The sequence below is a fragment of the Candoia aspera genome, chromosome 7, assembly GCF_035149785.1.
Source record: "Candoia aspera isolate rCanAsp1 chromosome 7, rCanAsp1.hap2, whole genome shotgun sequence".
Classification (NCBI taxonomy): Eukaryota; Metazoa; Chordata; class Lepidosauria; order Squamata; family Boidae; genus Candoia; species Candoia aspera.
In genome coordinates, this window is record NC_086159.1 from 72,296,867 (window position 1) to 72,324,217 (window position 27,351).

Consider the following 27,351-nt stretch of genomic DNA (forward strand, 5'->3'; position numbering starts at 1 on the left):
TTTGGTATCAGAGAGCTGCTGCTGGATCCTGGATTGGAGAAAACATAAGTTGGGACAAGTTCTGGCTCACTTACAAAACCAACTGATTCATCATTTGGGTCAACAGGTACATCTGAGTCACCACTTGGTTCTCATACTTCAATAGAGCCATGGTGACCTGACCTACCAGTCAATTTTGCCAGAGGATCAGTAGCTATTGTTGTGTTGGACTCTTTTGTGTGATTCTCCTCCCATAGAACTGAGAGTATTTATTTAAATGTATTAGCTGCCCAAATCCAATGGGGTAGGAAAAGCTGATCTTCTTGTTAGGCTTAGACTCTTGAGATTAACTTGCACTTAAGAGTTTTCATGGAAAAATCAAAGGCAAGGCTAATATGGATAAGCCTCTCTGCAAATACAGAGTAGCCATAGTAGTGATGATCACCTTCCACTTACCTATAATGGATGTCTTGCAGCCTGTTTCTCAAGCTTGTCTGTTGATGGCACCTGTGCTATGTTGACAGTATCTTAAAACTCATTCCTTTCATGTGAATTTAGTGATCAAGTCACTAAATGAACTCAAAAAATATGCCTACTAGAGAATGACAAGCCCAAGACACTCAAGTCAATTCCACACTATGATGACAGGAAATTCCAGGCTTTGAAATCTGACGCACTTGGAGGGCATCACATTATCAAACAACCCTCAAGCCACACATCTGTCTAACATCTTCAACTATTGTTAGGCAGCTAGTAACAGTTTGGTACCTTCTTGTTTATTACTGGTTGATTTACTGTCAAGTTTTTTTAATATAAATTTTATATTTTATGCTGTATTAACCATTGGGCATCTATACTGATTATAGTCATATGCAAAACAAATAATTGTGGGAAAATATCCTGAAAATCAAATTCCCAAAGAACTGAGGTCTCCTCACATTAAATGCAGCATTAGTGTTTCCGTATGAAATGCTTCAAATCCCGCCAAAATTCTCTTGCTACATGGGTATTTGCAACAAATTAGCACTGCATCTTGTTCCAATTAACCAAAAAGCAGATTAATTTGTTCCTAATGTGACTCATTTTATAGAGGTGCCATCGTTTTCATTGGACAATAGTGTTTCTGTTTTGGTCTAGGAGTTTTTCTTTAAATGACAACAAGAAGGAAGAAATAGTATGTGAAATATGTTGGCTCAAGTATTATTTATAGTACAAATAAATAATATAGTACAAATGGGTGTACACACATTACAGATGTGTATACACAAATGGAATGTGTTTGTCTTCTTCATCCACTATTGTAATTGGGAAATGATTAAACAATTTGGATGTGTCTGTAGTGTTGATCTCACCCAGAGTCCTGAATGTTAAGAATTCTTATCCACTTTAGAACCTTAAACAGTATTAGGTCCCCCCCCCCCATTTATTTATTTATTTATTTCCTACCACTATTTCTATACATTTCTACTATTAAAAAATCAGACTAAAAGACATATAAATTGTCTACTCTTAAAATTAATAATGCTGCAATGATAACAATTGTAATTCTATTAAATCTAAAACCAGCATTTATTGTTTATACCTCATTCATCTTAACAAATTGTTGAAAAGGAGTATAAAGTCAGACAGCCTTAAAAGCAATCCAGATAAACATTCTCATATCCTCACTCCACTTCAAAATAGACCCAAGCATTCAGATATCTCCACAATAAACACAAGGCACAGAGAGATCAAGAAGCCCAACTGCCCCCCTTAAAAAATCAGACTTCTCAGCAAAAAGCTCCCATAGAAAAAAACCTCTTTTTCCTCATAACTTTCCATCAAAAAGACAATTCCATTTATAATTTGCAATTCGATCTGTCCATTTAATTCCTTCAGTTTCACAATCTGATTGTCATCAGCAGAAACCTCAATCCCACTATCAGTAAAGACACGTCTATTCTTGTTGTTGAGATCCTCAACTTCTTCCACAACTTCTCCAGCCAGATGAAACATTTTAAAGCTGATGTTTTCTACAGTGTCCCAAATATCTTGCAAAATAGCTTGACAGGAGTCAGAAAAGATCTGTTTGAAGGACTGTTTAAGCTCACAATGAAACTCTGAGAAAGTCTCCTTGAAATCCTCCATGTTTCAGGCAGTAGATTATGGTGCCCGCTAGATACTTGACTAGCAAGAATAGGAGTTAATGAGTTAATGGAAAATTTCTGAAAATTGTTGACATAAGAGAAAGCATGCTAACAGGCAGCTCCCAGGGAAAGTGGCAACAGAAAGCTGAAAATTCAAAACAGCAGGGTAGAAATGTGTAGAAAAATATTAAATCCTTCAAATTCAGTACAAAAATAATAGCAGGGAGGTGACTATTTATCCTCAAATCTCCTTAGTATTTAAAAAGGAAACAAACCAAAACTTAAAAAGATTTTTTTTTAAAAAAAATAATCCCAGAAATTATAAGCACCAAGAAAGAACACTTCTCCTTGCTGTAAAAAGCCTCTCTTAGGGTATATAACTTTATATATATATCTCAATCAATTGGGTGATTTAGAAATGTGGTGGCTCGACTTAGTGTCTCTTTAAGGCTACAATGTGGTCTTGGAAACGGTGATGTCCCAGCCTCCCAGAGGCTCTTACCAGATTGGTGCAGATGCTGTTTGCAATTCTTTGGCTGCAAGTTGCTGTTCTGAAGGGCAGATGGGATGATTCCGAGAATTTTCTTTGTCTGTGAAAATGCTCTGGGCTTCAGAAAAAAGCCTGCCTGAGGCCAGAAAAACATCGAATTGTCAGTTGTGTCCAAGGAGATCACAGACACAGCTGTTTCGTCAGCCATGTCCCCACCGGAAGTTCCACAGCTCGTCATCTTTGGAGGATGGAAGAATCATTTAAAATTTGTGGTGGAGCAGAAGAAACCCAGTACTTTTTCTAGCTAAAAATCATGCACTTAGCACCAGAAAAGAGAAGGAAGAAATTTGAAAAATAATGGCAATCAATTTTATTTATGGATTCCACCAGAACTGGCAAGTGTGTCACTTACAGAGGTCTGAATGATAAAACTCTCACAAACTTTTGGGACTCCTGTGTTGATCATTCCCTAAATGCCAATAAACTTCTTAGCCAGTTCAGTGACTCCATGCTCACCAATATTATCTTCACCAAACTAAGGATGAAATCCCACTGAGATTACAACCTAAACATATCTGGATTGACCTATGAAGTAAAGTTTAAAAGGAAGAGACCTAGGTCATTAATATAACTCTAAATATTAGGAAGCTAAAATCTCTCAACCATTGAATTTATATAGAAGGCATCTGAATTTTATTGTCAGCTTCATTCCACTCAAGTCTCTCTCCTGAAATGAATTTCACACTAATGTGATGTATTAAATGATCTGATAATGAACAAAATTCTTTGACTTCCCTTGAAGACATTATTTTTATGCATTCTGCTTCTTAAATATGGAATAACTAAAACCAAACCAGGGCAAAAAGTCCCATTTTATTTTACAAAGTTCACAATGTATGCAATTGGTCACATACCATTTCCTGAATCCCTCTTGCATAGTTCTGAATTACACAGCCCCATTGTTTTTAACACAAATTAAGATGATATCTAGATTGTAATGTCAATGAATTATGATTACATTGCAGACTTATAGTAAATGATGTCCTCCTCTTCAAAAAATGATATTCTCATTATTCTAAAAGATTAACCTTTACAGGAAGACTAAGGCTAGATTATGTTATTAGTTTGTCTGAATTTTTAAAGGATGGCTTTCCTTTTAAAAAGACCAGCCATTTCAAGATGTTCAACTTGAAAGAATAGACCTAACTTGTTAAATCTAATAATATTAGATTTCTACTTTCCTCCCAAGGAATTCAAGACAATATATATGATTCCCTGTCCTCCCATGTTATATTCACACCAATCTTGTGAGGCATAATACAGTGATTAGAACTGGGGGTGAAGCAAATAGTGGGTGAGGCCAGAGCTAATACTGGTTAGAGCTAATACCTGCTCTATCACCGACAGTTTATGAAATCTGCTAATGTCTGTCTCAATATTTCCTGGCTCAAAAAGATCTTTTTCAGAAGGCCGCTTATAGAAATGCATCTGTTTGGAAAAGTTCCATATATAAACAAGCTGATATCAGGAAGATTGCCTAGAAAGATGCATAGAAGATACATTAAAAATGGTTATGTTTGGAAAGTTGCTTATGTAAATAAATGTGAAATTTCCCTGAAGTGTTTTTTTTGTTTAAAGACTATGAAACTTAGAATGAATGAATGAATGTGTGTGTGTGTATGTGTGTGTGTGTATATGTGTTTGTGTATGTATTTGTGTGTGTATGTACGTGTGTATGTATGTGTTTGTGTGTGTGTGTGTATGTGTGTGTATGTATATATAGATATACATATATAGAAAGAGAGAAAGAGAGAGAGAGAGAGAGAGAGTAGTTGCTGACTGGTTCATCAGACTACAAGTGGGAAAGAGTTGGGTTCAAGTTCAGCCTCAGACATGGATGCTAGTAGGTGGGCCAAGCCTACTTCACAGGGCTTTTGTTGTGGTGAAAAAAAAAAAAAATAGAAGAGAAAGTGCAGTGGGCAGAGTGGCTCAATTTGGGATAACAACTGAGAAGATTGGAGGGTGGAAATTAATTCTTCACCTGATTGATTAGATTTATATCCCACCTTTATTCTTACCTCCCACACAGCATTGCTACATAGCAGAGCTAGTATCTTAAAAGGGAAATTTGTTACCAAGATAAATTGATTTTGCCACCCCACTCAGAAACAAATGGCAGACAATAGGGACTTTCGGTGGAGGCATGTTGAGTTAAATATGTCTCTGTGGAGAGTAGAGATGATGACCATGGCAAAGACGGAAAAACTGCTGGGTAGACTGGTTCCTTGGAACCTCTTCAGATAACAAAAGGACAGGAGAACATCCACATGTGCTCCTGTGGCTGCTCCTTGTGAGGATGCTACAGGACAGTGGTCTTCCACAGATTTGAGTGGAAGGAGACAAAGGGATTAATCCTGAACCTCACAACCCTGGACAGTGCCTTTTAAAGGAAACTAAGTTCACTAGCCTAATCACTTTTGGAAATTGCTTATCTAACCATCTTAAAGTTATCAGAGATCATCAGAAAGACAAGTCTGAAAAGCTATCTGGTGAGTTTATCTTCATTTCTGAACAAAAGGAAAAATTAACTATAAGTTTAAATACTTAAAGGATTTGAAATAAATGGCAAAAAGCTAAATAAAATTTTGAACCAAGGAAGTTATAAATGAATTAAGGGTCCAGACAAATTTGGAATGTTGAAACTTTTACTACAAGATTTTGGAACTACAGTATATGAAATAAACAGTTTTTCATGGGAACCAGAATTATTTTGTCTACTGTAAGTCATAACAAAGATTAGAGACCATATGATATAAATTGGACACTAGAGGGGACTAAACATTCTAGGCAAAAACAACCACCACCACCTTGTCTTTGGTTTTGATTAGGATTGGGATTTACAAAATGACACAAAACATGATAACATTTGAAATATTAAAGGAGACCTTCAAAGAATGGGGCCAGAAATTAGTAGCCACAATATCAACAATATCAGTAATGATGTCTGCTTCTATGGATAGACTATGTTTAAAGGATGTTAATGAAGGAATGACAGATGTGAAATAAATCTTGCTTGATGTAGAAATAGTGGAATCAGAAATATTGAATAAAAAAAGTGTGGATTACAAGAGGGAAAAGGTATTTAAAGTGGAAATACAAGCACCAGGCCAAGAGAATGAACTGGATAAGGACTCTTTACTGGATTACAAAAGAGGCTGGCTGAAGTTTTAAAAATTAAAGGGGAAATGCAAATGATAAACCAAGAGAATGATCTGTATTATGTCTTCTTACTGAATTTACAAAAAAGGCTTGTTAAAGCTTCAAAGAATCCTACACAATGAGACAAAGAAGAATTGAACAGAGATCAAATCCTACGGCGATATTTGAATGAACTAAAGATTAAGATTTTCAGAGGTAAAAGGAAGGAATATAAAGTTGATTTATTTGATCAAGGTTAAAATAAGTCATGTTTTTAATGAAGCTTGTGATGAAGATTGGAAGTTCCTTAAACACACACAGATATATTGTAATTAAAATCTTCAATAAAAATATTTACAGAGAGAGAGAGAGAGAGAGAGAGAATAGGTATTGGCTAAGGAGAGGCAGAACTCCACTGGATTCTATAAAGGTAGATCTGAATCTCAATTCTGCAGGGGCAGAGGGAGAAAAAGGGACTGAGTGGAAGAATAAAAACTGTTTTTAAAACCATGATCTTTAGGTCTTCTGTTCTTCCAAAGGAAATGACAAATGTGATGTTTATTTTTGCTCAAGCTCAGAGATGTGGTCAGGTCAGGAACTCATTGTAACGGATGATTGCTTCAGCCACTGCTAAATTCTAGCTTTTGAAGAGAAGGGGTGTTGGGACAAACATGTAGTTGTATATTGCTTATAGCAATTGTGGAACTTTCTAATAACAAATGTTTAAAGGCAGATCCCTTACCAATCACATTGTCATGTAAGGAGTTAATAGCTGCAGCAGAAGCTCTGAGGATGAATCCCTCTGAGGTACTGTGGATATTCCATTGTTATATCTGGGTACAGACTTTGCCAGGGGCTTTTGAAATTCCAGAAAAATACACACAGAACACACACACATATAGACAATATAGAGAGAGAGGCCAACAAAGAAAGGGTCACCTCTTTCTCGGTGTCTCCCCCCAGCGGTGTTCTGGAGTGGGTAAGACTATGCACAAAGAAGTTGGAATTAGATGGATGCTTAAGGCTTAGAATGTATGTATGTGGTATCAAAGCATGCTAATTGCTATGTGATCTATTACTTCTTTATTTTACTTTCTTGGAGTACACTAAGGTTCATGTCTCAAGTTTTCTCTTTCTGCTCTCAAATGAGCATTATCTTATGACTTTTTCTAGGTATGGGCCTTGACTGTCCCATGCACTGAAGCAAGCCACCAGGTCTAGGCTGACCATACGTCCCATTCTGACCGGGACAATCCTGTTTTTTTAACATTTCCAGACAGTCCTGTCATTTTAATATAAATGTCCATTTTGTCCTGTTTTCTTAAAAACCTTACTTAAAAATTTGAAAGTTCCCACAAACCTGTCAGAATGCAGTCTGACTTTGACTGGAAGGAAGGGGAGCTCAGCAGAAATGCTGGGGAAAAAGTCACAGAGCTCAACCTGGCAGGAAACCTAAAAAGAAAAAAAAAAACAGGATCAGTTGATAAGTGGTGATCAAAGGGTGAGCCGATTGGCTACTGCCTTTAAAGGGTGGGAAGAAAAGAATGTAAAGGCACAGCCAGAGGAGGAACAGCTTGTCAGGGACAACCATTCACTAGACTCTCCAGCCTAGCCTTGCCTCTCGCAAATGAAGGAATCTGAAGATTCCCAGCCCAAGAAAACTGGAGAAGTTCCTGCCTGCCAATCCAGCTTGTTGCCCTGTCCTGCCCCATTTTGCCATTCCAATATCCCATTTTTAACCCCGTCCCATTTTGCCATCCCAATGTCCCATTTTTGTCTGAAGGAAATATGGTCAGCCTAACCAGATCCAAAGGCAAAACTTCTAATACAAAGTACTTATCTTCTGTGAGACTAATCCACAGGATACCCTGTTCCTCAATAATATGTGGGACTGAGAAGGGGGGCATTGTAAGACCTGTAATCTGACTGTGAAACCATAAAAGGTATTATGAAAGAAGCAATATACTTTGCCCATTGGAATGGGTGACCTTCTTGAAACAGATGTAAAGGAACTTGCAAATAATGCAGCTGGTACATTAAAATCTAAATATTATGTGATGCTACACTTTACATGGCCCTAAAGATAAGTTGTCATCTTGTTGGGTCAAGTGCTCTTTGAACTTGAGATCCAACCTGAAATTACCTTAGTACTCATTTTTAATATCATGGATACATTTGTTTACGTATCTACAGAACTACAACTGTGCTTTTTGGTTTGCCTTTGCTATAAACAGTCCCTTGAAATTAAAAATCAGGACGACATATATTGCTCCCTGTTGCTTCCTCTCTTTCACAATCTCAAATGACAAATTCTCCACCACACCCCTGCCAGTGCCAGGAAAAACAAAACAAAAGCCTGTTTGTCATTTCCCTTGGAAGAAGAGAGGAGCAAGTTCTCAGCATTGCAGCAAATAGCTCAGTCATGCTCTTCTCCTTTTTCCTGTTCAGGAAAAAGCTCCATGTGACCATTTTCCTATGATTGCAAGTGTAAATGTCACAGGAAATGAGACTGTGGTGGAACGTAGTCTTCAGGTACCTCTTAGAGAATGAAGGATTTTACTTTAGCTTTTACAGACTTCATTTGTTGATGAATTAATCCAACTCACAAACAGCTCAGGGTGGCTTGCAAACAAATTAAAAAGGATGATTAAAAACAGTGCATATCAAAGGCAAACAAAACAAATTGACAATGAAGGACACTGATTGATATACTTCTGTATAACACCTCTTAGAAATGGACTCATTTCATATTCTTTGGCCCAATGCCTGTGAGAACAGCTAGGGTGACAACCTTAGAACAGGTCAACAGGGTTGGGACCATCTGAATTTCAGAAGACAAGCTGTTCTTGCTGTGATGGAGAAGTCATGCTTCCTGGCTCCCATTAGATGGCACTGCATGACAGAAGGGACCTGTTAGTTCAAGTGGGATGAAGAGAGCTAATGGGTGAAAGATGATCCTGCAAATAATCCAGTTCTGGCTAAGAAGGAGCTGAGGCATGCAGCTCACCACCATCTCTTTTGCTGCTCCCCAAATTCCCCAGAGCATAATGACTTAAAACTGTTAGCCCGTTTATCTTACATTTTTTAGAATTTGGAGTTGTGGGGTTTAGGAGCCTTAACCCTTGCAGATTCTGCTCCAGGCCACCCCACCCAAACTACTGCAAAATGGATTCTGGCCCCACCACCTTTTGGAGAGTTGTCCTTGATATGGCACACACGCTGCTCCTGACCTTTGGCTCACAGAAGCTGTATCTCCATGGCTTACCTCAAGTAGCTGATTCATCTGCAATAAACAGCAATCAAAAACCTATATGGGCCCTGAAAATCACTTTTTTCTGCCATGTCCATAAGGTGTTGCATTCTTCTCATTCCCAACCCTTGGGTGATTTTTTTTTTTTTTTTAGCTGCATTTGGTGCTAGTTAGCTTTCCCCCTTATCCCAACACCATCCAAGGGCAGACTTACAATGCATATAACCTGTTAGGCTTTATCTTACCCTGGAAGGAAGAAATGTGGTTGGTAGAGTCTGGGAACAGAGGCAAAAGAAACAGGATTGGGGTCAGCAATAGGGAGCCATATCTCAGGTTAGTCTTGTTTTCTGCTGACTCAAGGGTGGAGTGCCCTTCAGTTCAGCCACTGGGAAGGAAAGACCTACATTCAAGAAGGTGGATCCAAAGGGTAGCAACAGCCAGTGTAATGCTATCATACAAAAATGGTGGAGCAAACACTAGATGACAATAGCCCGAAAAAAGGCAGAGGAGCTAAAGAATGGCATATCTGTTGGGTAATAAAGTACGATAAAGAAAAAAGAGGAATCCCCCCCCCCTTTGTTTGCTTTTAGAAGACACTAGACAACTCTGTGTCTCATTGGGTCATCCTTTGAGAGAAAGGTAATGCAGTCTGATTTGGACAGAATGAATGTTAACTTTTAGGTGGACCACATTTTTTCTTTATCCCAATGCTGGCTTATTGGGAGAGGATAAGAGTCATCGAATCAAAAATAGAATCTATTGAATACATGTTGAGATCAATTTCATCAGCTGTGGGGGCCCCGGTGAGAGGCGATGGGAGTCCAGGTGCCAATCTACTTCCCAACATCCCCCCTCCCCCACCGCAGGCACCCAGAGGGCCACGAGATTCATCCCCGGCACAGCGGGGTCCAACACCAGCATCAGGGGGAACACCTGTTCGTCCAGTGGTCGGATCTGCACCAGTTGCCAAAGACTTTCCTGTCAAATTTGATGGTGACCCTACAAAGTTATCCTTCTTCCTCACCAATGCCACAAGCTACATGGAGCAATTCGAACATTGCTTTACATCTGAAAGGGCGAAAATCATGGCAGTAGCCACGAAGCTTAAGGGCAGAGCTGCCGACTGGTATGTACAGTTAACTGAGGCAAAAAGCCCTGGCACTTGGCTCTTTTGGCACTTTTTTGACCACCTTGAGATGATACTTTGAGGATCCCCTTGCTAAGGCTAGGGCTAAGGAAGCTCTGAAGGAGCTCATTCAGGGGCAAAAGTTAGTTGCTGACTATGCCCTGGAATTCAAAGTATTGGCGGGAAAGGTGCCTGAATGGTCAGAGGCTACCTTAGTGGACAGATTTAAGGATGGTCTCAATAGAGAGGTGTTGAAGTGGGCGCTGGGCAGAGATGATCCGGAGTCACTTCATGATTGGATCTGTCTCGCCGGTAAGGCTGAACATGCCCAGCGTACCTACATGCAAGCCAGAAGGGGCGACAAGCCTCCCTCCAGGGGAAAGGGCACACAGCAGGGAGCGGCCACGGCACGGGATGACGAGAAGCAGCGCCACTTTGCCCGTGGGCAATGCATCAAATGCGGCAAAACAGGTCACCGGGCTGCGGAGTGCCAGAAGGGCAAAACTGCAGAACGCCCATCGAAAGCACTGCAGAAGACACCTAACCCCCCCCCCCCCATCAGCTGACTGGAGCCAAGGCATTGGCAGAGGAGGAGGATGATATCTACCTCACGGGAGATGCTCTTACTGCCCTCGAGCAACCGGCGGGAAATGACTTCCACCTGTCCTAAACAGCGCCACTGGGCAGGTGGTGGAGAATGGGCACGAGGACGACATGGTGAGTGCTGACTGCCCCATCTTAGCTGTAAAGGTCAAGTTGGGCTCCCGCACCAGAACCGTCGAAGTCTGGGCTTTGATCGACTCGGGGTGCTCCAGGTGTCTAGTCCACCCCGACCTGGTGGCCGCATTGGAGCTGCCTTGTTTTCCCTTTCAGCAGCCATTGTATTTTACACAATTGGATGGTTCTACGGCGGGGGGTGGGGGGGGGCAGCCACCCAGTTCACTGGGGACATAACACTGCATATGGGTAGTCACATGGAAGTCCTGAAATTCATCGTAACACCAGTGGGTAACCCACTGGTGGTGCTGGGGATTCCCTGGCTGACTAACCGCAACCCACACATCAACTGGATGCACCGTACTATCACTTTTGAGGATGGGTTTTACCAGGCTCCAGTGCTGGGGAAATCCATCACTGTGGGGGTGGGGCGGGCTGAAATTGTCAATCCCCAGCCACCCGATCTGTCCGTGGAGGTTTCTGCCTGCCCGATACCAGGACTTTGCCGATGTCTTCGGGGAAGTGGAAGCAGACCAATCCCCCCCCCCACTGCAAAACTGACTGTGCCATAGAACTCCTTCCAGACATTCCATTGCCCAAACCAAAAATCTATGCAATGACCCAAAAGGAACTGGCTGCGTTACGGGAGTTCATTGACAAAAACCTTGCAAGGGGTTTCATAGAACCGGCTAACTCGCCAGTTGGGGCTCCCGTCCTTTTCCACGAAAAGAAGGATGGCACCCTTAGACTTTGTACAGACTACCACGGTTTGAATTTGGTCTCGATTTCTAACAAGTACCCTTTGCCTCTTGTAAAAGATATGTTAGCCCATTTGTCAACCGGTAAAGTCTTTCCAAACTTGACCTGCGTGAAACATATTACCGCATTCGCATTCGAGAGGGGGATGAGTGGAAAATGGCATTTAACTGTCCCTTGGGCTCTTTTCAGTATGAAGTCCTCCCTTTTGGTTTGGCAGGGGCCCCGGGGGTTTTCATGCAACTGATAAATGAAGTTTTACATGATCATTTGTTTAAGGGGGTCTTGGTTTATTTGGATGATGTGCTCATCTATACCAAAACAGAAAGGGAGCACGAACGGCTCGTGAAGCAAGTCTTGACCAAGCTCAAGAAAGCTAAGCTTTATGCAAAGCTTTTAAAATGTGAATTTCATAAGACTCAGCTTGATTATCTGGGGTACAGGGTCTCTGATAAGGGTATTGAAATGGATCCTGCCAAGGTTCAGGCCGTTCTGAGCTGGGAATGCCCTCGAACTCAACGTCAACTTCAAAGTTTTTTGGGGTTCACCAACTTTTACAGGACCTTTGTCCAAGGGTTCACGGAGATTGCACTGCCCCTCACCGATTTGTTGCACACCAAGGGGCTTGGAGAAACGTGCAAGGTGAAAAACCCAGGGGCGATGCTCAACTGGACTCCTGCCTGTCAGGCTGCGTTTGATAAGTTAAAATCCCTTTTTACAGCTGAGCCCATTTTGTCCCACCCTGACCCTGAACGACCGTTTGTGGTCCAGGTTGATGCCTCTGACTTTTCTATTGGAGTGATCTTGTTGCAAGAAGATTCCAGCAGGCTCTTAAAGCCTTGAGCCTATCTCTCCCATAAGTTTTCTGAGACAGAGCACCACTGGCAAGTTTGGGAAAAGGAGGCTTTCGCAGTTAAGGCTGCTTTAGAAGCCTGGTGCCACATTTTGGAGGCGGCGACCTGCCCTTTTGAGGTTTGGATGGATCACAGAAACCTCAAGGCACTTCACACACCCAGGCATCTCAGCCTGAAGCAAATCCGCTGGGCTCAGTTTTTTAGCCGCTTCGATTTCCAACTCAAATTTATCCCTGGGAAGAAGAACTTTTTGGCTGATGCTCTCTCCCATTTGCCCCAGGACACAGAACCGGTGTCCGATGTCATTGGCACCATGCTCACTGAGCCTCAATTGGGTTTGGTGGTGGGCACTCGGAGCCGGGCCCATGGGCAGCCACTTTCCCCCTCGCAGCCAGCTCCGGTGGGAAGCCCTTCTGGGTGCAGGCAACCCGAGTTGCCTGGTTGGTTGCGCACTGATTTTGTCTCCGCTTTGAAATCTGATCCCTGGCTCCTAGCAAATGCTGACAAAGTTTCTTTCGAGCACTACCTGGCTTGGGTGGGTGACTGCTTGTACGTCCCTGAATCTCAGAGGGCTGCTGTGCTTGCCCGTTCACATGACAGCAAGCAAGCTGGTCATTTTGGATTTCTCAAGTCCCTCCGCTTAATCCAACGGCAATTTTGGTGGCCCTCCTTGTGAAGGGACGTGAAGGATTACGTTGCTTCTTGCCCTGTCTGTGCCATGTCTAAAAGACAATCTGGCAAGCCTCGGGGACTTCTACAACCTGTGGCTGACCCCTCTCGCCCATGGGATGAGATTTCTATGGATTTTATTGTGGATTTGCCCCCCAGTCAGAGGAAAACTGTCATTTGGGTGGTCAAGGATTATTTCTCTGAACAAGCCCACTTTATTCCATGTGTGTCCATTCCCTCTGCACAGCAACTTGCCAAGCTCTTCCTGGTGCATGTTTACCATCCCCATAGATGTCCCTCCCGTTTGGTGACCGACAGGGGTACACAATTTATGTCCAAGTTCTGGCAGGCTTTTTTGAAGCTCATTGGTACTGAGCAAGCACTGTCCACCTCTTTGCATCCCCAAATGGACGGATCTACTGAGATCCTTAATGCCACCCTTGAGCAATTCCTCAGGTCTTACATTAATTACCACCAGAACGATTGGGTTGACTTGCTACCTTTTGTGGAGGTGGCGTACAACAATGCTGTGCATCAAAGTACTGGTCAAACCCCCTGTCAGGTTGTTTTGGGGCGGGACTTTGTTTCCATCCCCGAATTTCCTCAGCCTCCCACCCCGGTTGTGTCTGCCTGCGACTGGGGTGCTCGGCTAGCTGATTCGTGGCCGATCATTAAATGGGCTCTTACTGATGCTCAAGCTTCCTATAAACTCCACGCTGACAAACACCAGGCCAGGCAGCCTACTTTTCAGGTTGGGGACCTGGTCTATCTTTCTACCAAATTCATCAAGTCTCCTCAACTGTCCAAGAAGCTTGCTCCTAAATTCATTGGTTCCTTTCCTGTCACTGAGGTTGTTAATCCTGTCACTGTTTGTTTGGATCTGACCCATAATTTGAAGCGTTTGCACCCTGTTTTTCATTGCAGTTTGCTTAAGCCTGCCCATGACTCCACTCACTGGCATCTGCGACCTCCCCCTCCTGCGCCTGTCATGATTGATGGACAGCAGCACTTCGAGGTCAAGGAAGTTCTCGACTCTCACAAGCTTTGAGGCACCCTGCAGTATTTAGTTCGTTGGAAGCACTTCCCCCACCCTGAGTGGGTCTCTGCTCGGGACGTAGTTGCTCCTGATTTAGTGCAGCATTTTCATGTTGCTTACCCTTCCAAGCCTTCTGCTTAGTTTTCTGGGGGGGGGGGGCGGTATGTCATGTTCATTGTTTCAATGTATTTGTACATCGTAACGGTTTACATGCCAGAGCGTTGACGCGCGCTCCTGGCTGGGAGGGAGCTGCTGATAAACCTTGTACAGAAAGCTGTATCTCACTGTGCCAAGCAGGAATGTGTTTGGGTTATCTTTCTAATGTCAAGGTCTTTTTGCCCGTTGATCAGCAGAACTCACTAGGAGCACCTGGGAATGTGGATTTGAGATGATTGAAGGGGGGTGGGGGTGGGACTCTGTTTGTAACGGGGCTATTTAGTTTGACTTTAGACACACTTTTCTCATTCTCAGCTTTCTTTCTGTTTGCACTCTATTCTTAATAAAAATCAGAACTTAAATTTTGATTTTGAGTCTGAGTACTTTATTGGGAGAGGCATTCATTACAGATGGTCCCATGATCATCCAAGAAGAGTCTATCTCATAAATAGAAAAATAATTGTAGTGGCAAACAAACTTCAAGAATAAGTCAATATTTACTTACCTAAACAGAGAAACAGAATGACCACGGGTGGGCAAAAAAGCAGTTCGAGAGGAAGCAACTTCCGACTTTCTGCCAGCTTCCCCATTGACTTTGCTTGTGGAAAGCTGGCAGGGAGCATCAGAAATCATGATCACATGACCACAGGGACACTGCAATGACATCTTTGTGAATAGAACTGGTCTGAACATTGTAGAAGTTTCAATTCCACAGGAATAATGGGTCCCAGATTTTTAACACATTCTTTAAATTAGTGGATTTTACATACCTTGTTTCAAAAATTGTCATGGTATGATGCACCATTTGGACTAACTTAAGGATACAGAGAAATGGATAAGCACAATGGGAGTTTTAGTAGTATATAGATAGAATGCAAAGAGCTGAAGTATGATTTCCTTCATTACAACTGAAGTAATGAAAAGGGTGTGTATGTGTGGAAATAAGCCTTCTCCAGAACTCTACTTGCCAGTCAATCAATAACTCAAGTTTTGAAGTTACCAGTGTATCTCTCCTATCATAGCATTATAAACCAGGGGTGGACAATGTGCCCCCTCAAACATTGTTCTTGGTAACTATCTGATTTTTTTTTTTTTAAATAACTTAATTAAAAATAAGCTGGCATGTTGGAAAGTACCAACTCTAGAATGTATTTACAGAAAGCCTTTTGGGCTAGCTAGTTCATTTTCTAATAAGTGGGTGTTTTATAACTAACTATGACTAGTATGGAAGCCATTTTATGAGTAGAAAAGGCCTCCCTTGCAGCTCCTTCTGTGTTGATGTCCACCACATGATCTCAACATTTCAAGTTTTGTCACACCTTGAAAGGCTTAGCTATCCTACCTCTGAAAGGATAGATTATGGGTTTTTTGTTTTGCTTTGTTGCAATATTTCTTTGTTTCATTCCAGTGAGGCAAGACAAAAACTTTAAAATAGAAGAACAGCCAGCTTCACTCCAAATGCCAACTCCCATTCTTTATTTATTTCACTGGCCAGCTCTAAAAGGAGGAAATATACCATTTTGACAATTTTATTCTTTCTACCCTCTCCTGAAAACCTTTCCAACTGTAATCTGTTGCCTACAATAAACAATGAATTATATTTCAATCATAAGCATAGCTAGTACAGAAGATAAAAGATTTATTTTATGAAGGCATGTTTCTGTTCTGCCTGCTTGATTGTTCTCAGACTTCAGCAAATAAGAAGAGAAGGATGAAGGTTAGGGGCTAATATATTTTTAAAGTTCTGATCATGTTCATGCTTGCAATATGGACAATGTATGTATTATCAAATAATGTTACTGTTTTTAAAATGTGCTAAGGCATCTGTCCAGGCACCTGAGTTAAGAAATGAAGATCCAGGAATAGAAAGCCTTTACTGCATTTCTTTCTATGCGATTCCTGAAGTGTCATTTCATTAAGAAATGTGTTATATTCATAGTTGCCATATGTACAATTAACACTCAGGGATCCTGGTCTGGTACATGATCTCCATGTGGTATGTAGATCACCATTGAAACCTTTTAGCTGGATGCACACCAAAACACCAAACAGTAGCAAATAATATAATTGTGAGAATTCTTTGACAGTTCAATTAGCCATGCTTCTGAGGGATGAGTAAGTAGCTTCGTGCTTGCAAGATTTTAAATAAATTGAAAACAGTGTGATATCAGCCCAGCTCTTGTCCTCCTGTTTCCCCCCCTCTGTTGCTACCAGAGAGTTCCTAGTGCATTCTACATGCCACATGATCAAAACAAGTGTCTTTCAGGGAAGAAGCAGATTCATTTTGAATGGGCAGAATACTTTCTTTGTAAAGCAATGGTGTATATATGCTGCTTGCAAGAATGAACTCCCAACTCGCTCTTAGGAATGTATAAACACCATATTTAATCCAAACTTACCTTCCCCAGTGATAGGATGTAGGACCTGTTCCAAAGCCCATTGGAATCTGGAAACACACCCTTGGAAAAGAGCCATAGGCTTCAGCTGGATCACATTTATTCTCCAACCCATAGCCCCAGGGGAAGCTTTTGCTCCCTCCTCTGACCTGGTTCAAGTTAATAGGATGCATCTGCCATGTGAATCCGTAGCCATTTATTGTGCTCCACAGACAAATTCTGACACCTGTATGTATCCTATTACCTGTGGGAGTTCTCACGGACAGGCACAACCCAGACATAGTCCTGGAGTTTAGGATCAAGCACGTGCAATTATAGTCAATGCATCACAGATATAAAGGGCTTACCCGCCAACATTGTGAGATTTAATTGTACATGCATTAAAAATTGCATTAAAAAAATCCATAAAGTTCTTCCATTGCTAGAGGAACTTAAATTAGGACTAAAACACATATTCCTGTAGTTACTACAGGGATACTATTGGAAACCACCTCCTTCTGTCTGATCTCCACCTGATCTTTCAAGGGGATAAACATTTGGCCCTGATTTAATTGACAGTTACATGTGTTTAGATTAATCCCACATCTGTCTTGATGTATCTTCTATGTTTATTGGCCAGAACATCAGAGTCAATGATATAGATACCCATTCTTGTTTACCTGGCAAGGATTCTTTTATTTCCATAACTCTTTCTAACCTTCTTTGATTTCTCAGTTTGTCCCACCTACTGTCCTCCTTTCCTTCAAAGCTTAACAATTTGTGCTTCTTTTATTATTTACCTGTACTGTGAGGTGTTGAAAATATAAAATTAAGCAATTCAATTACCCACACAGTGTATGGTACTTAATAACCACACAACAATTTTCCACTCCTCAAACTTCTTTATAGTGAGTGAAGAGAGTAAATACCCACCAAGTAATACCTGGTGAGTTCTAATGGTTTCCCATGAGTATTGTTATACTGCCCTTAATGTATGTAAAGAAAATGCATGAGAAAAGTAGACTGTCATATTTGTTTGCTATAAGATTAAATGGTAATCTTTGGACATCACACTAATCTTCAAATATCAAAACCTATACCAATTCACCTTTTAGGTTCTTTAAAAATAGGAGAAGCCTTGCTCTCTGTCACCCCAGAGCACAGGATATGGAATAATAGTTTTCAATTATAAGAAGGCATCTTCTAGATCACTGTTTCTCAACCTTAGCAGCTTTAAGATGTGTGGACTTCAACTCCCACAATTCCCCAACCTGCATGGGGTTGGAAATAATGTCCTAAATGGTTCCCCTCCATTCTTTGATTCTATGGTTTAATAAAATTTATTTATTTATTTATCTAATTTATCCCCACCCATCTCCTCCCTTCATGGGACTCTGGGCAGTTTACAACAATTGATTAAAAACCATAACCATAAATACAGAGAATAAAATACAGTAACAAATAATATAAATAGAGGTAAAAATAAAGAATCCAAGTGGTGAAGAATCTAAAACAGTCCAAGTGTGGGAGGAGTGGTCTATAGCAACCATCCCCATGTAGATCTATTCCCCTCTCCACCCCAAGCGAAGTGGCAGAACCAGGTCTTCAGACTCTGCTGAAAGGCCAGGAGCGATGGGGCCAGTCTCACCTCCAGGGCAGCATGTTCCACAGGGTGGGCACCACTGCAGAGAAGGCCTGCTTCCTGGACCCCGCCAAATGAAATTATCTTACCGACGGGGTCCTCAGCATGCCCTCTCTGCCAGATCGAGTGGGGTGGGAAGATGTAATGGGGAAGAGGTGGCCCCTCAGGTAATCTGGCCCCATGCCCTGTAGGGCTTTAAAGGTTGAATTGGACCCTTGAATTGGACCCGGAAGCAAACTGGTACCCAATGCAGCTTGTGCAGCAATGATGTTACATGTGCCCTTCTAGGGGCACCAAAAACAGCTTGCGCAGCTGCATTCTGGACCAGCTGGAGCTTCCAGATACTTTTCAAGGGTAGCCCCATGTAGAGCGCATTGCAATAGTCTATATGAGAGATAACAAGGGTATGAGTGACTGTTCAAAGGGCCTCCCGATCCAGGAAGGGGCGTAACTGGTGCACAGCACGTAGTTGCACGAAGGCTCTCCTGGTCACGGCTGCCACCTGCTCTTCGAGCAGGAGCCGTGAGTCCAGGAGGACCCCCAAGTTACGCACCGGGTCTTGTCTGGGGCAGTGCAACCCCATCCAGAACCAGAGATGTTAATGTCCTGGATACAGAAGAAATATATAGTTCTTCACAGGCCATAGCTGAAATGAGATTGGACAGCTTGACACTCCTAAATTTTCCTTCTCCCATTAACTTTTTCTACAATGAAGGCTGATCACCACAAGATGCCTCTCTGTTTTTGTTTGTTCATTTGTTTTTTAAGGCTCCTTCTGAACTTTTAGCTCAGCTATAGGTGTGGATTTTCACCCAGCTTTTAAAAGCAGAAAACCATGTGAAGGCATAATTAAACCATGCTACTGCATAATTAAAAGCTAAGCAGATTTCAGCTCAATACATGCTTGAAGGAGACTAACTGGAAACCATGTAAACTGGATTAGATCTGGGCTCATAATGTTGGACTTAAAGCGTGTGTTCAAGGATTGTTGGATTTGTTGGATCTCAAGAAGGCAAACAGTTGATGGGAAATGTGGTCCAGGTTTTCTTGATAAAATACAGAGATTTTCCCATGTTGCTAGTTGCTGTTACGGACTTAAGTTGAAAAGCTTTTTCACATCAGCAACATGTGATGTGTCCAAACAGATTAGTGGTGCCCCATGCTGAGAAAGGTAGGGGGTTTGCTTTCTCTATCAAGAAAAAGGCAGATTTTCTATATGAGACTGCTGTTAAATGCATGGGTGCAGAATTAGAAAAAATGACAATTTAGATTTATCTTGAATTTTGAAAAAAGAACTAAACCAAGATTTTGTGAGTTCTTATCAATGAGGTCACAGTTTGGTTGCAGCAAGTCCAAAAGGAGGAGAAAAAATGGTTTATGTGGAATTAGCCAGTTAGTCAGGTCTTAGTTAGTAAATTAAGTTACTCTGTTTATCACATGCATTAGGTCTAATTAGGATTTCTACAGCTAATTGAGACAAATGACTGTCTGTTCCAGCAATGAATTACAAGGAAAAGCTTGAGTTCTTCTAGGAAGAAAGAAAATGAAAAACAAACAAATAAACTCATATCACAACGTTCAGGTATTAACTAAGGTCAAATTAGGAACAAGGCCATATCCAAATGAATCATTTCTGATGTGAGAGCAGATGTGATTTTTGGGGAAAGTTGCACAGTTCCACCCTCCAAAGATTTGCAAGGAACACTGGAACAACTTGTTCAAAACACTGGGAACTGGGCTCTTCTAACGATATGTACTGATACCAGATATAAGGCCAAAGAAGAAAAGACTTATTGAATGGTTGTATGATTAATTTATACAGCCCCTCTGGTGGGAGGAGATGGGTGGTGACAAATGTGATAAATAAATAAAATTAATTGATTAATTGATTAATTTAAGAAAACTAGTTCCACTTCCTAAGAATGGCTAGATGGCAACAGCCTTCTACAACCCAATGTCCTCCAGGATCAATTCTGGGAACTGTAGTTCCCAAATATCTGGGGGAAACTAGGTTGAGATGCCTAACTTACAGTAAGTAGAGGTATGAGAGCTGTGTTGCAAAACATCCTGTAATCATTAGATGGCAGCAAGGAGCGACAGAAACTCCAACCCTTTGTTGCCATCTAGTGCCTGTCTCAGTTTCTGCAATCCTAACTCTAGTTTAGATGGTTTTGTAATTGACTCTACAGCTCAAGGTGGGGCAATGGTGCTATCAGGATAGCTGTTTAGACAACTGAACAAAAAGTGCTGATGAAATAGGACAGGCTTATAACATTTTGTTATAAATCAGCTTTATCACTGTGGGTCTAAACTATTTGCAGTAAGGTAAGTAATGTAAAGGACAAAACCCTGTAAAATGCAGTACTAAGGATATTGAAGTGCATCATTTAATTACGTACTGATGAGCTATAAGAATGCTTGGAATTTCTTTAGGACTTCCTATGAAGGCCAGAGCTTGAGGACAAATAGAAGTGGGACTTTTTTCTTTTCTTTTTCTATGCCCTTCTTGTGAGCCACCAGGCTGATACCATAATCTACGTTTGGAAATAAAACATCAGCCTTTCTTCTACTTCAGCCAAAAGCTCTGGCGTATTTGAGCCAAATTATAAGCAAATAGAGAACCCCTCCCTTTTTCCCCAAGTCCTTGGAATGCATCAAAAATGCAGGTTAAACAAAAATAATCTGTTTGACTAGGCACATTCTTGTGTACATAAGAATGACTAACGAGACATCATCACCGTCCAGGCCACATGATTATTTCAAACTACCAACTCAAGACAATGCTAAATAAACTGCACTGCTGCACTTTGCAGTGTTGTTTTATCGACAATAGTTAGGATACTAGGATTTTTAGCCCAGCCACTGTTTATTGATACTTTAGGGACACTGGCTTTTAACACAGCGCAGTTGACTTTGCATGATCTATCACCATTTAGTCTTGCATTACTGACCATCTACCAGTCAAACATTGGCCATTGATGGATGAGCTTAATTCTTTGGCAAACCTATAAGCGTCTTATATCCCCAGCAGGGCACTGGAACATTGAGAATAGAAAACAAAATGGAGAAGACTACAACCTTCACTCATCAGCTACAATATTAAATTAATTACTTTTAATAGAGGTATGCGGATGGGCAAAAGGGCCCATCACTTCAATGCAGGAGAAGAAGAAGCATCCCTTAAAAGTAGGTTTGTGGAGCAAAATTGTTGTGTGCCAGTTGCGCCCTTTCCTGGATTAGGAAGCCCTTCTTTCAGTCACTCATGCCCTGGTCATCTCTCATATGGACTACTGCAATGCACTCTACCCTTGAAAAGTATCCAGAAGCTGCAGCTGGTGCAGAATGCGGTGGCGCAGGCAGTTGTGGGCACCTCCAGGGCTGCACGTGTAACACCTCTGCTGTGGGTGCTGCATTGGGTGCCAGTCTGCTTCCAGGTCCAATTCAAGGTGTTGGTTATGGCCTTTAAAGCCCTTCATGGCATGGGTCCAGGTTATCTGAGGAACTATCTTGTCCCAGTCACACTGACCCATCCACTAGGTCCGGCAGGAAGGGCACATTACAGACCCCGTTGGCTAAAGCATTCCAACTGGCAGGGTCGAGGAGGAGAGCCTTTACTGCTGTTGTCCCTGCCCTGTGGAAAATCTTGCCCACTGAGGTGAGGTTGGCCCCCACTCTTCTGGCCTTCAGGAAGAGTGCCAAAACCTGGTTCTGCCAACTAGCTTCAGGATCCAAGTGGTAGGCAGCCCTGGGGATGGTTGGTAGCTTAAGATGCTCTTTCTGCCTTTTAGTTTCCTTCTTATATCTTCTATTTTTTGTATTTTTATAATGGTTTTTATAACTTTTATTTGTTAAACCACCCAGAGTCACTTTTATAGTGAGATGGGTGGTGTATGAATCAATCAATCAATTAATTAATTAATTAATTGATGGGGCCTTGCTTTGCTCCGCATTGAGGTTTTTTGGGCACACTCTGAAACTCCCACACCTCATGCAGCTTAGCTGTTGAAGATATTTATTTATTTATTTAATTTTATTTATTTATCAAATTTTTATCACCGCCCATCTCCCCCCACAAGAAGGGACTCTGGGTAGTGATAGATAGATAGATAGATCACCTCTGCCTTGATCGAGGCAATTTGAATCACCCCTGAAAGATGCTTCATGACTCTGGGCAGGACAATACTTCTTCTTGAGATGTGTGTCACCCTTCTTTCTTAGTACTTCTTACAGCAGTTGACTAAGCTTGGATTCTTTGGAGGGGAAGGGGGAGAAGAGAGGTGAAAAGGCCTTAGTGGAGCTTCACAAATAAAATGAGAGATTTGGAATTCATGTCTTAAAGCCATCAAAAATCTTAATGATGACCAAAGGGAACCAAGAGTAACTTTCCTAAATCTCTTTCTGCTGTCTAGCAGTCATCTGGATTTTTGTCCCACAGGTAAGATGTCACAATGTATCCCACTGTAGCTAAAATCCCAAGTGGACTTTGAAAGGCAAGAAAACAAGGCAAAAAACTGGGGTCCCCATGCAAGCTTGTTAGTGCAATGCTGAGCAGTTGTCTGGTTAAGGGAAAATCCAAAATATTTTGGATAGGCCAGGAAAAGCATCTTCTGGCATGAAACATCTAGGTACAGAGATGTGCTATAAAATATATAGGAATCTCCTTTTTTTGCAGAAAAAAAAAAACATGTTAAATATATTGAATCAAAAGTAAGAACATGTCTTAGGGATTCTTAAAGACTAACAAATGTATCTTCTAGTTCATCTACATCAGGATTTCTCAGTTTCTCAACCAGAGTTCTGTAGCACCCCAGGGTTTTGCGAGAGGTCACTAGGGGTTCTCTGGGAAATCACAACTAAAAAAAAAATTCAAATCTGGGCAACTGCATATTAAAATAAGTTTTATTCTTTATTTTTAGTTTAAGAACATTGTTAATGCATACATACAGGCCTACACATGAACCAAATATAATAATTTTGTAACTTCTGGTCTGTATTTGAACCTGAATGTGCAGGGGTTCCCTGAGGCCTGAAAAATATTTCAAGGGTTCCTCCAGGGTCAAAAAGCTGAGAAAGGCTGATCTATATCAATGATGTGTGAATAAATTTGTAAATTTTAAAAGGGCCACAGAACAGAATAGGGCATTTGGGATCAATGGTTTGCTTCCAGATCTGTTTGACCATTCATGCTCAGTCTTGGTCCCTCCTGCTCACCCTTCTTATCAACTCAAACCCATGATAAATTATTCTTTTAAGCTGTATGTAACTCTGGTCTTCTTTTGTCTTTGAGATATTGCCTAATGCTCTTTCTCTGCACAATGGGGGAATCTGGAAGAGTGGAGAATCAATAAGGTAAAGATGGATGCCACAGCTGCACCCTTTATATGCACCCGGAAATAGGTGGGGATTTGATTGCACAATTCTGACCACCATCTTTACTTTTTGAACCTCAACTGCAGACCATCCAGGTTCCCATGGAGAAAACCCAGGGTGTGCATTTGCATATATAGAGAAAACAACATGGACAAGCAACAGAAAGCAGCACTCAAGTTTTCATGTCAGTACCAGAACTCTAATATGTATTATTTTCAGCCACTGTGAAGGAAATTTCCCCAGTCAATTATATCTGAATTTTTTTTAAAAAGGTAACTAAAGCACAGTGAGATGGATGCAGGCAAAATCTTCTGAACAATGAGTCATTTACTTCACTGGGGCAACAGATATACCAAACACATACACCAAACCCTAAGATAGACTTGAGCTGTAGTGGAAGCCCTACTTTACTCAAGCATCTCACTGGGCAGTTTATTTATTCAGACAAACATTGATGTGCTGCCCAACTTTAAAAGATTCAGGGCAGTTAAACAGTACGTTGGGAATAAAACCAATAGCAATAAATAACAAAAATCATAACCCTCCAGAATGATCAAACTATAAAAGCAGCATAATTCTGCCAAGTGCTGTACCTGATTTGATTTAATTAGTATATATATATAAAAACAATCACAGGATGTGGAAATAAAAGGATACTACTCAAATATTATTTTTATTTAATACACATTCTGTTCTGTACTTCCTTTTTCATTATAAAGTTATTCTACAAAATGCCCCCCTACTTGGAAGTATTTTTAAAATAAACCAAATGTTGGAAAGAGAGAATATTGCTCAAATATTGTTTTATTTATATTGCTAGTATAACTTTATACTCTATGCTATATTTCATTATAAAGATACACACTGAAAAAAAAAAAAAGCAATTCCTACCGGAAACTATTTTTTAAATAAACCAGAATGATAGGATTTCAGCTTCCTGCATGAAAGCATTTAAAATCATAAAAATGCAAACATATATCCAGGCAACATTAAAATCCAATGAAAGGAAGTTTGTTCTTTGCTGCAAAACTGAGCATTTACAGTTTGTTCTCAATTGATTCGACCAGGTCTTCAACAATTAATTCCACCCACCCCACCTTTGTGTGTGTGTGTGTGTGTGCCTTCAAGTCATTCTTGATTCCTGGAAACTGCCTGGACAAATCCCCACCATTTTCTTGGCAACGTTTTCTGAAGTGGTTTGCCCTTGTCTTCTTCCTGGGACTGAGAGAGAGAGACTGGCCCAAGGTCACCCAGCTGGTTTTAAACCTAAGACAGGACTAGAACTCACAATTTCCAAGTTTCTAGCCCATGCCTGTGACCACTGCACCAAGCTGGCTCTCTTTCCTAATTTATGAAAGCATAAGTTGTGTTTAGATTGATGATTGCCATGATGGCATCTGGAAGGCATTTTGCTAATTGAAGCATGGATAGAACACGTGAACGTCTTATGTTATTTTCAGCTACATGATAAAATACCAAGTTACACAAAGTCTTCAAAGTTCCCTTTGGTGTACAGTGCTAAGATTTGGGAAGTGATCATGCTCACTCATAGGAATCTCTTTCAAACATCTTATTGTAGCCCCCAGAGTATCCCAGATGTTTGTTAACTGCTAAAAGTGTTTGATGCTGGAGGTTTACCATTTAAAATAATAAATTTCAACCCCCCAAGAGACATAGAGTTTTTCTTCACTTGAGTCTAACCAGGGTTTAAACATGACCTGGCAACCTGTTTTTGATGTTGTGTCTCCATGACATGGGCCTTCATCTCCTCCACAGGACACAAGTAATGCTTTCTCTGTTATTCTAACACTATCCAATGACAGCCTCAAGGTGTATAAAACCTACTTGGTTTTGTTATCCATTACCTGGGAAGGAAGAAAGGTGACTACAGAGACTGGGGACAGAAGTAATAGAGGTAAGATAGGGGCAGCATAGAAATTGTTGAAAATCTCAGCACTTTCAAGACCAGCTACAAAGTCTAGAACATCATTTAAAATGTCTCACCTGTGACTAGGTGACCGGCAAGGACTGAGCATGCAGGCAAGAAAGAGAACAGAGATGTCATGTTCGCCGTTTCAATGTCTTTGATGCATCGTAACGTTTCGCATGTCATTAATTGGATGCGTGTTTCATCTTTCTCGGGAGGATGGGAACGGTCATCTTTTGGCTTTGCTTTGGAATGTATTTGTATTATCTACTGCGCTCAAGGTTACTTTCCCAGGCTAGCAACTCTGACGATTGCTAGCACCTGTGCCGGGCGGGGCTGTTACGAGGGAGGCGGGATACGTTTGTACCAAGGGTTTAAGTTTGTATTTGGCGCGCTTTTGCTCATTCTCAGCTTTCTCTGTATCTGCCTTTAGTACTCTAAATAAATCAGATTTCATTTAGCAGCCTCTTGTGAGTCTGAGTATTTGGGGCTAGGGCAACCATTACATAAAGCTGAGAATCTAAGTTCCTAACTCCGCTGGCCCCTGTCCAGGAAAGACAAGCGTCTAACCCTGTGAGGGAGAGAGCCCGCGATGACTGAACCCGACATTATGATGATGGAGGAAGGGGAACCGGACTCGACCGTGAGGCAGTCCGGCCGACCGTCCCAAGGGGGGGAGCTGTCAGCCATCCGAGAGGAGGCGAGCTCCGAGTCGGAGAGTGAAGTCGGGGGGCTGAAAACGGCCCCAGAGACCACCGTAAATTCTCCGGGCGAGCTGCTCACCTGGGATACGACCCAAGGAGATGCCACGGCAGCGGGGGGTCCCTCCTGGAGGCAGAGATACCCATTGTCCCCCAACGTGGTGCAGGTGCAGCCAACGGAGGGCTCACCCACTCCGGATCGGATCCGAGTGTTGGAGTCCAAAATGGATTCGTTGGAGGCTATATTGAAACAGCTGAGCTTGGATGTGACCTCGTTGCGAGAGGTCCGGGAAGAATCAAGCCAAAGGCATTCAACCCCCTCTTCCCAGGGGCTGTCCCCGGAACGGCGACGGGCGGTGCGGAGGCGCGAAGGGGACCAGTCGGTCCGGATGGAAATCGCAGCATCGCCAGGGCGATCGCCCCGGGGCCCCGTGCCGCCCCAAGCTAGGGGAACACAAGCCGCGGCAGCACCGGTGGTGGGGCGCAGCGCGGCGGGAGGCGGCATGCGAGACTTCCCTGTCAAGTTTGATGGGGACCCGACCAAACTCTCGTTCTTCCTGACGAACGCGAAAGCCTATATGGAAGAATGGGGGGCGTTTTTCCAATCGGAAAAGGCAAGGATCATCACCATTGCCACCAAACTGAAGGGGAGGGCGGCAGACTGGTATGTCCAGATGTGCCAGTCGGAGGCGCCCGAACTGGACAGTCTCGAGGAGTTCCTCTGGGCGTTGAAGCAACACTTCGAGGACCCCTTAGCAAAGGAGAGAGCAAAGCGAGCCCTGAAGGAACTCAAGCAGGGGTTCAGATCAGTGGCCGATTATGCTTTGGAGTTTAAAGCGCTAGCTGGGAAGGTGGATGACTGGTCCCAAGCCACCATTATCGAGCTCTTTAAGGATGGCTTGAATACAGAGGTGCTGCGCTGGTCCCTGGGGAGGGACGACCCATACACGCTATATGAGTGGATCCTGCTGGCGGGGAG

General features: G+C 42.0%; 1 protein-coding gene across 1 annotated transcript in view; it reads left to right on the forward strand.

Moving 5' to 3' along the window:
* Positions 1 to 13,784, forward strand: part of LOC134500729 (platelet glycoprotein 4-like) — a 461,190-nt gene extending 447,406 nt beyond the window's left edge. The window contains exon 11 of the transcript XR_010068291.1: positions 13,773 to 13,784. The gene's annotated coding sequence lies outside the window, so the exon portion shown is untranslated. The remainder of the gene's footprint in view (positions 1 to 13,772) is intronic.
* Positions 13,785 to 27,351: the final 13,567 nt, after the last annotated feature.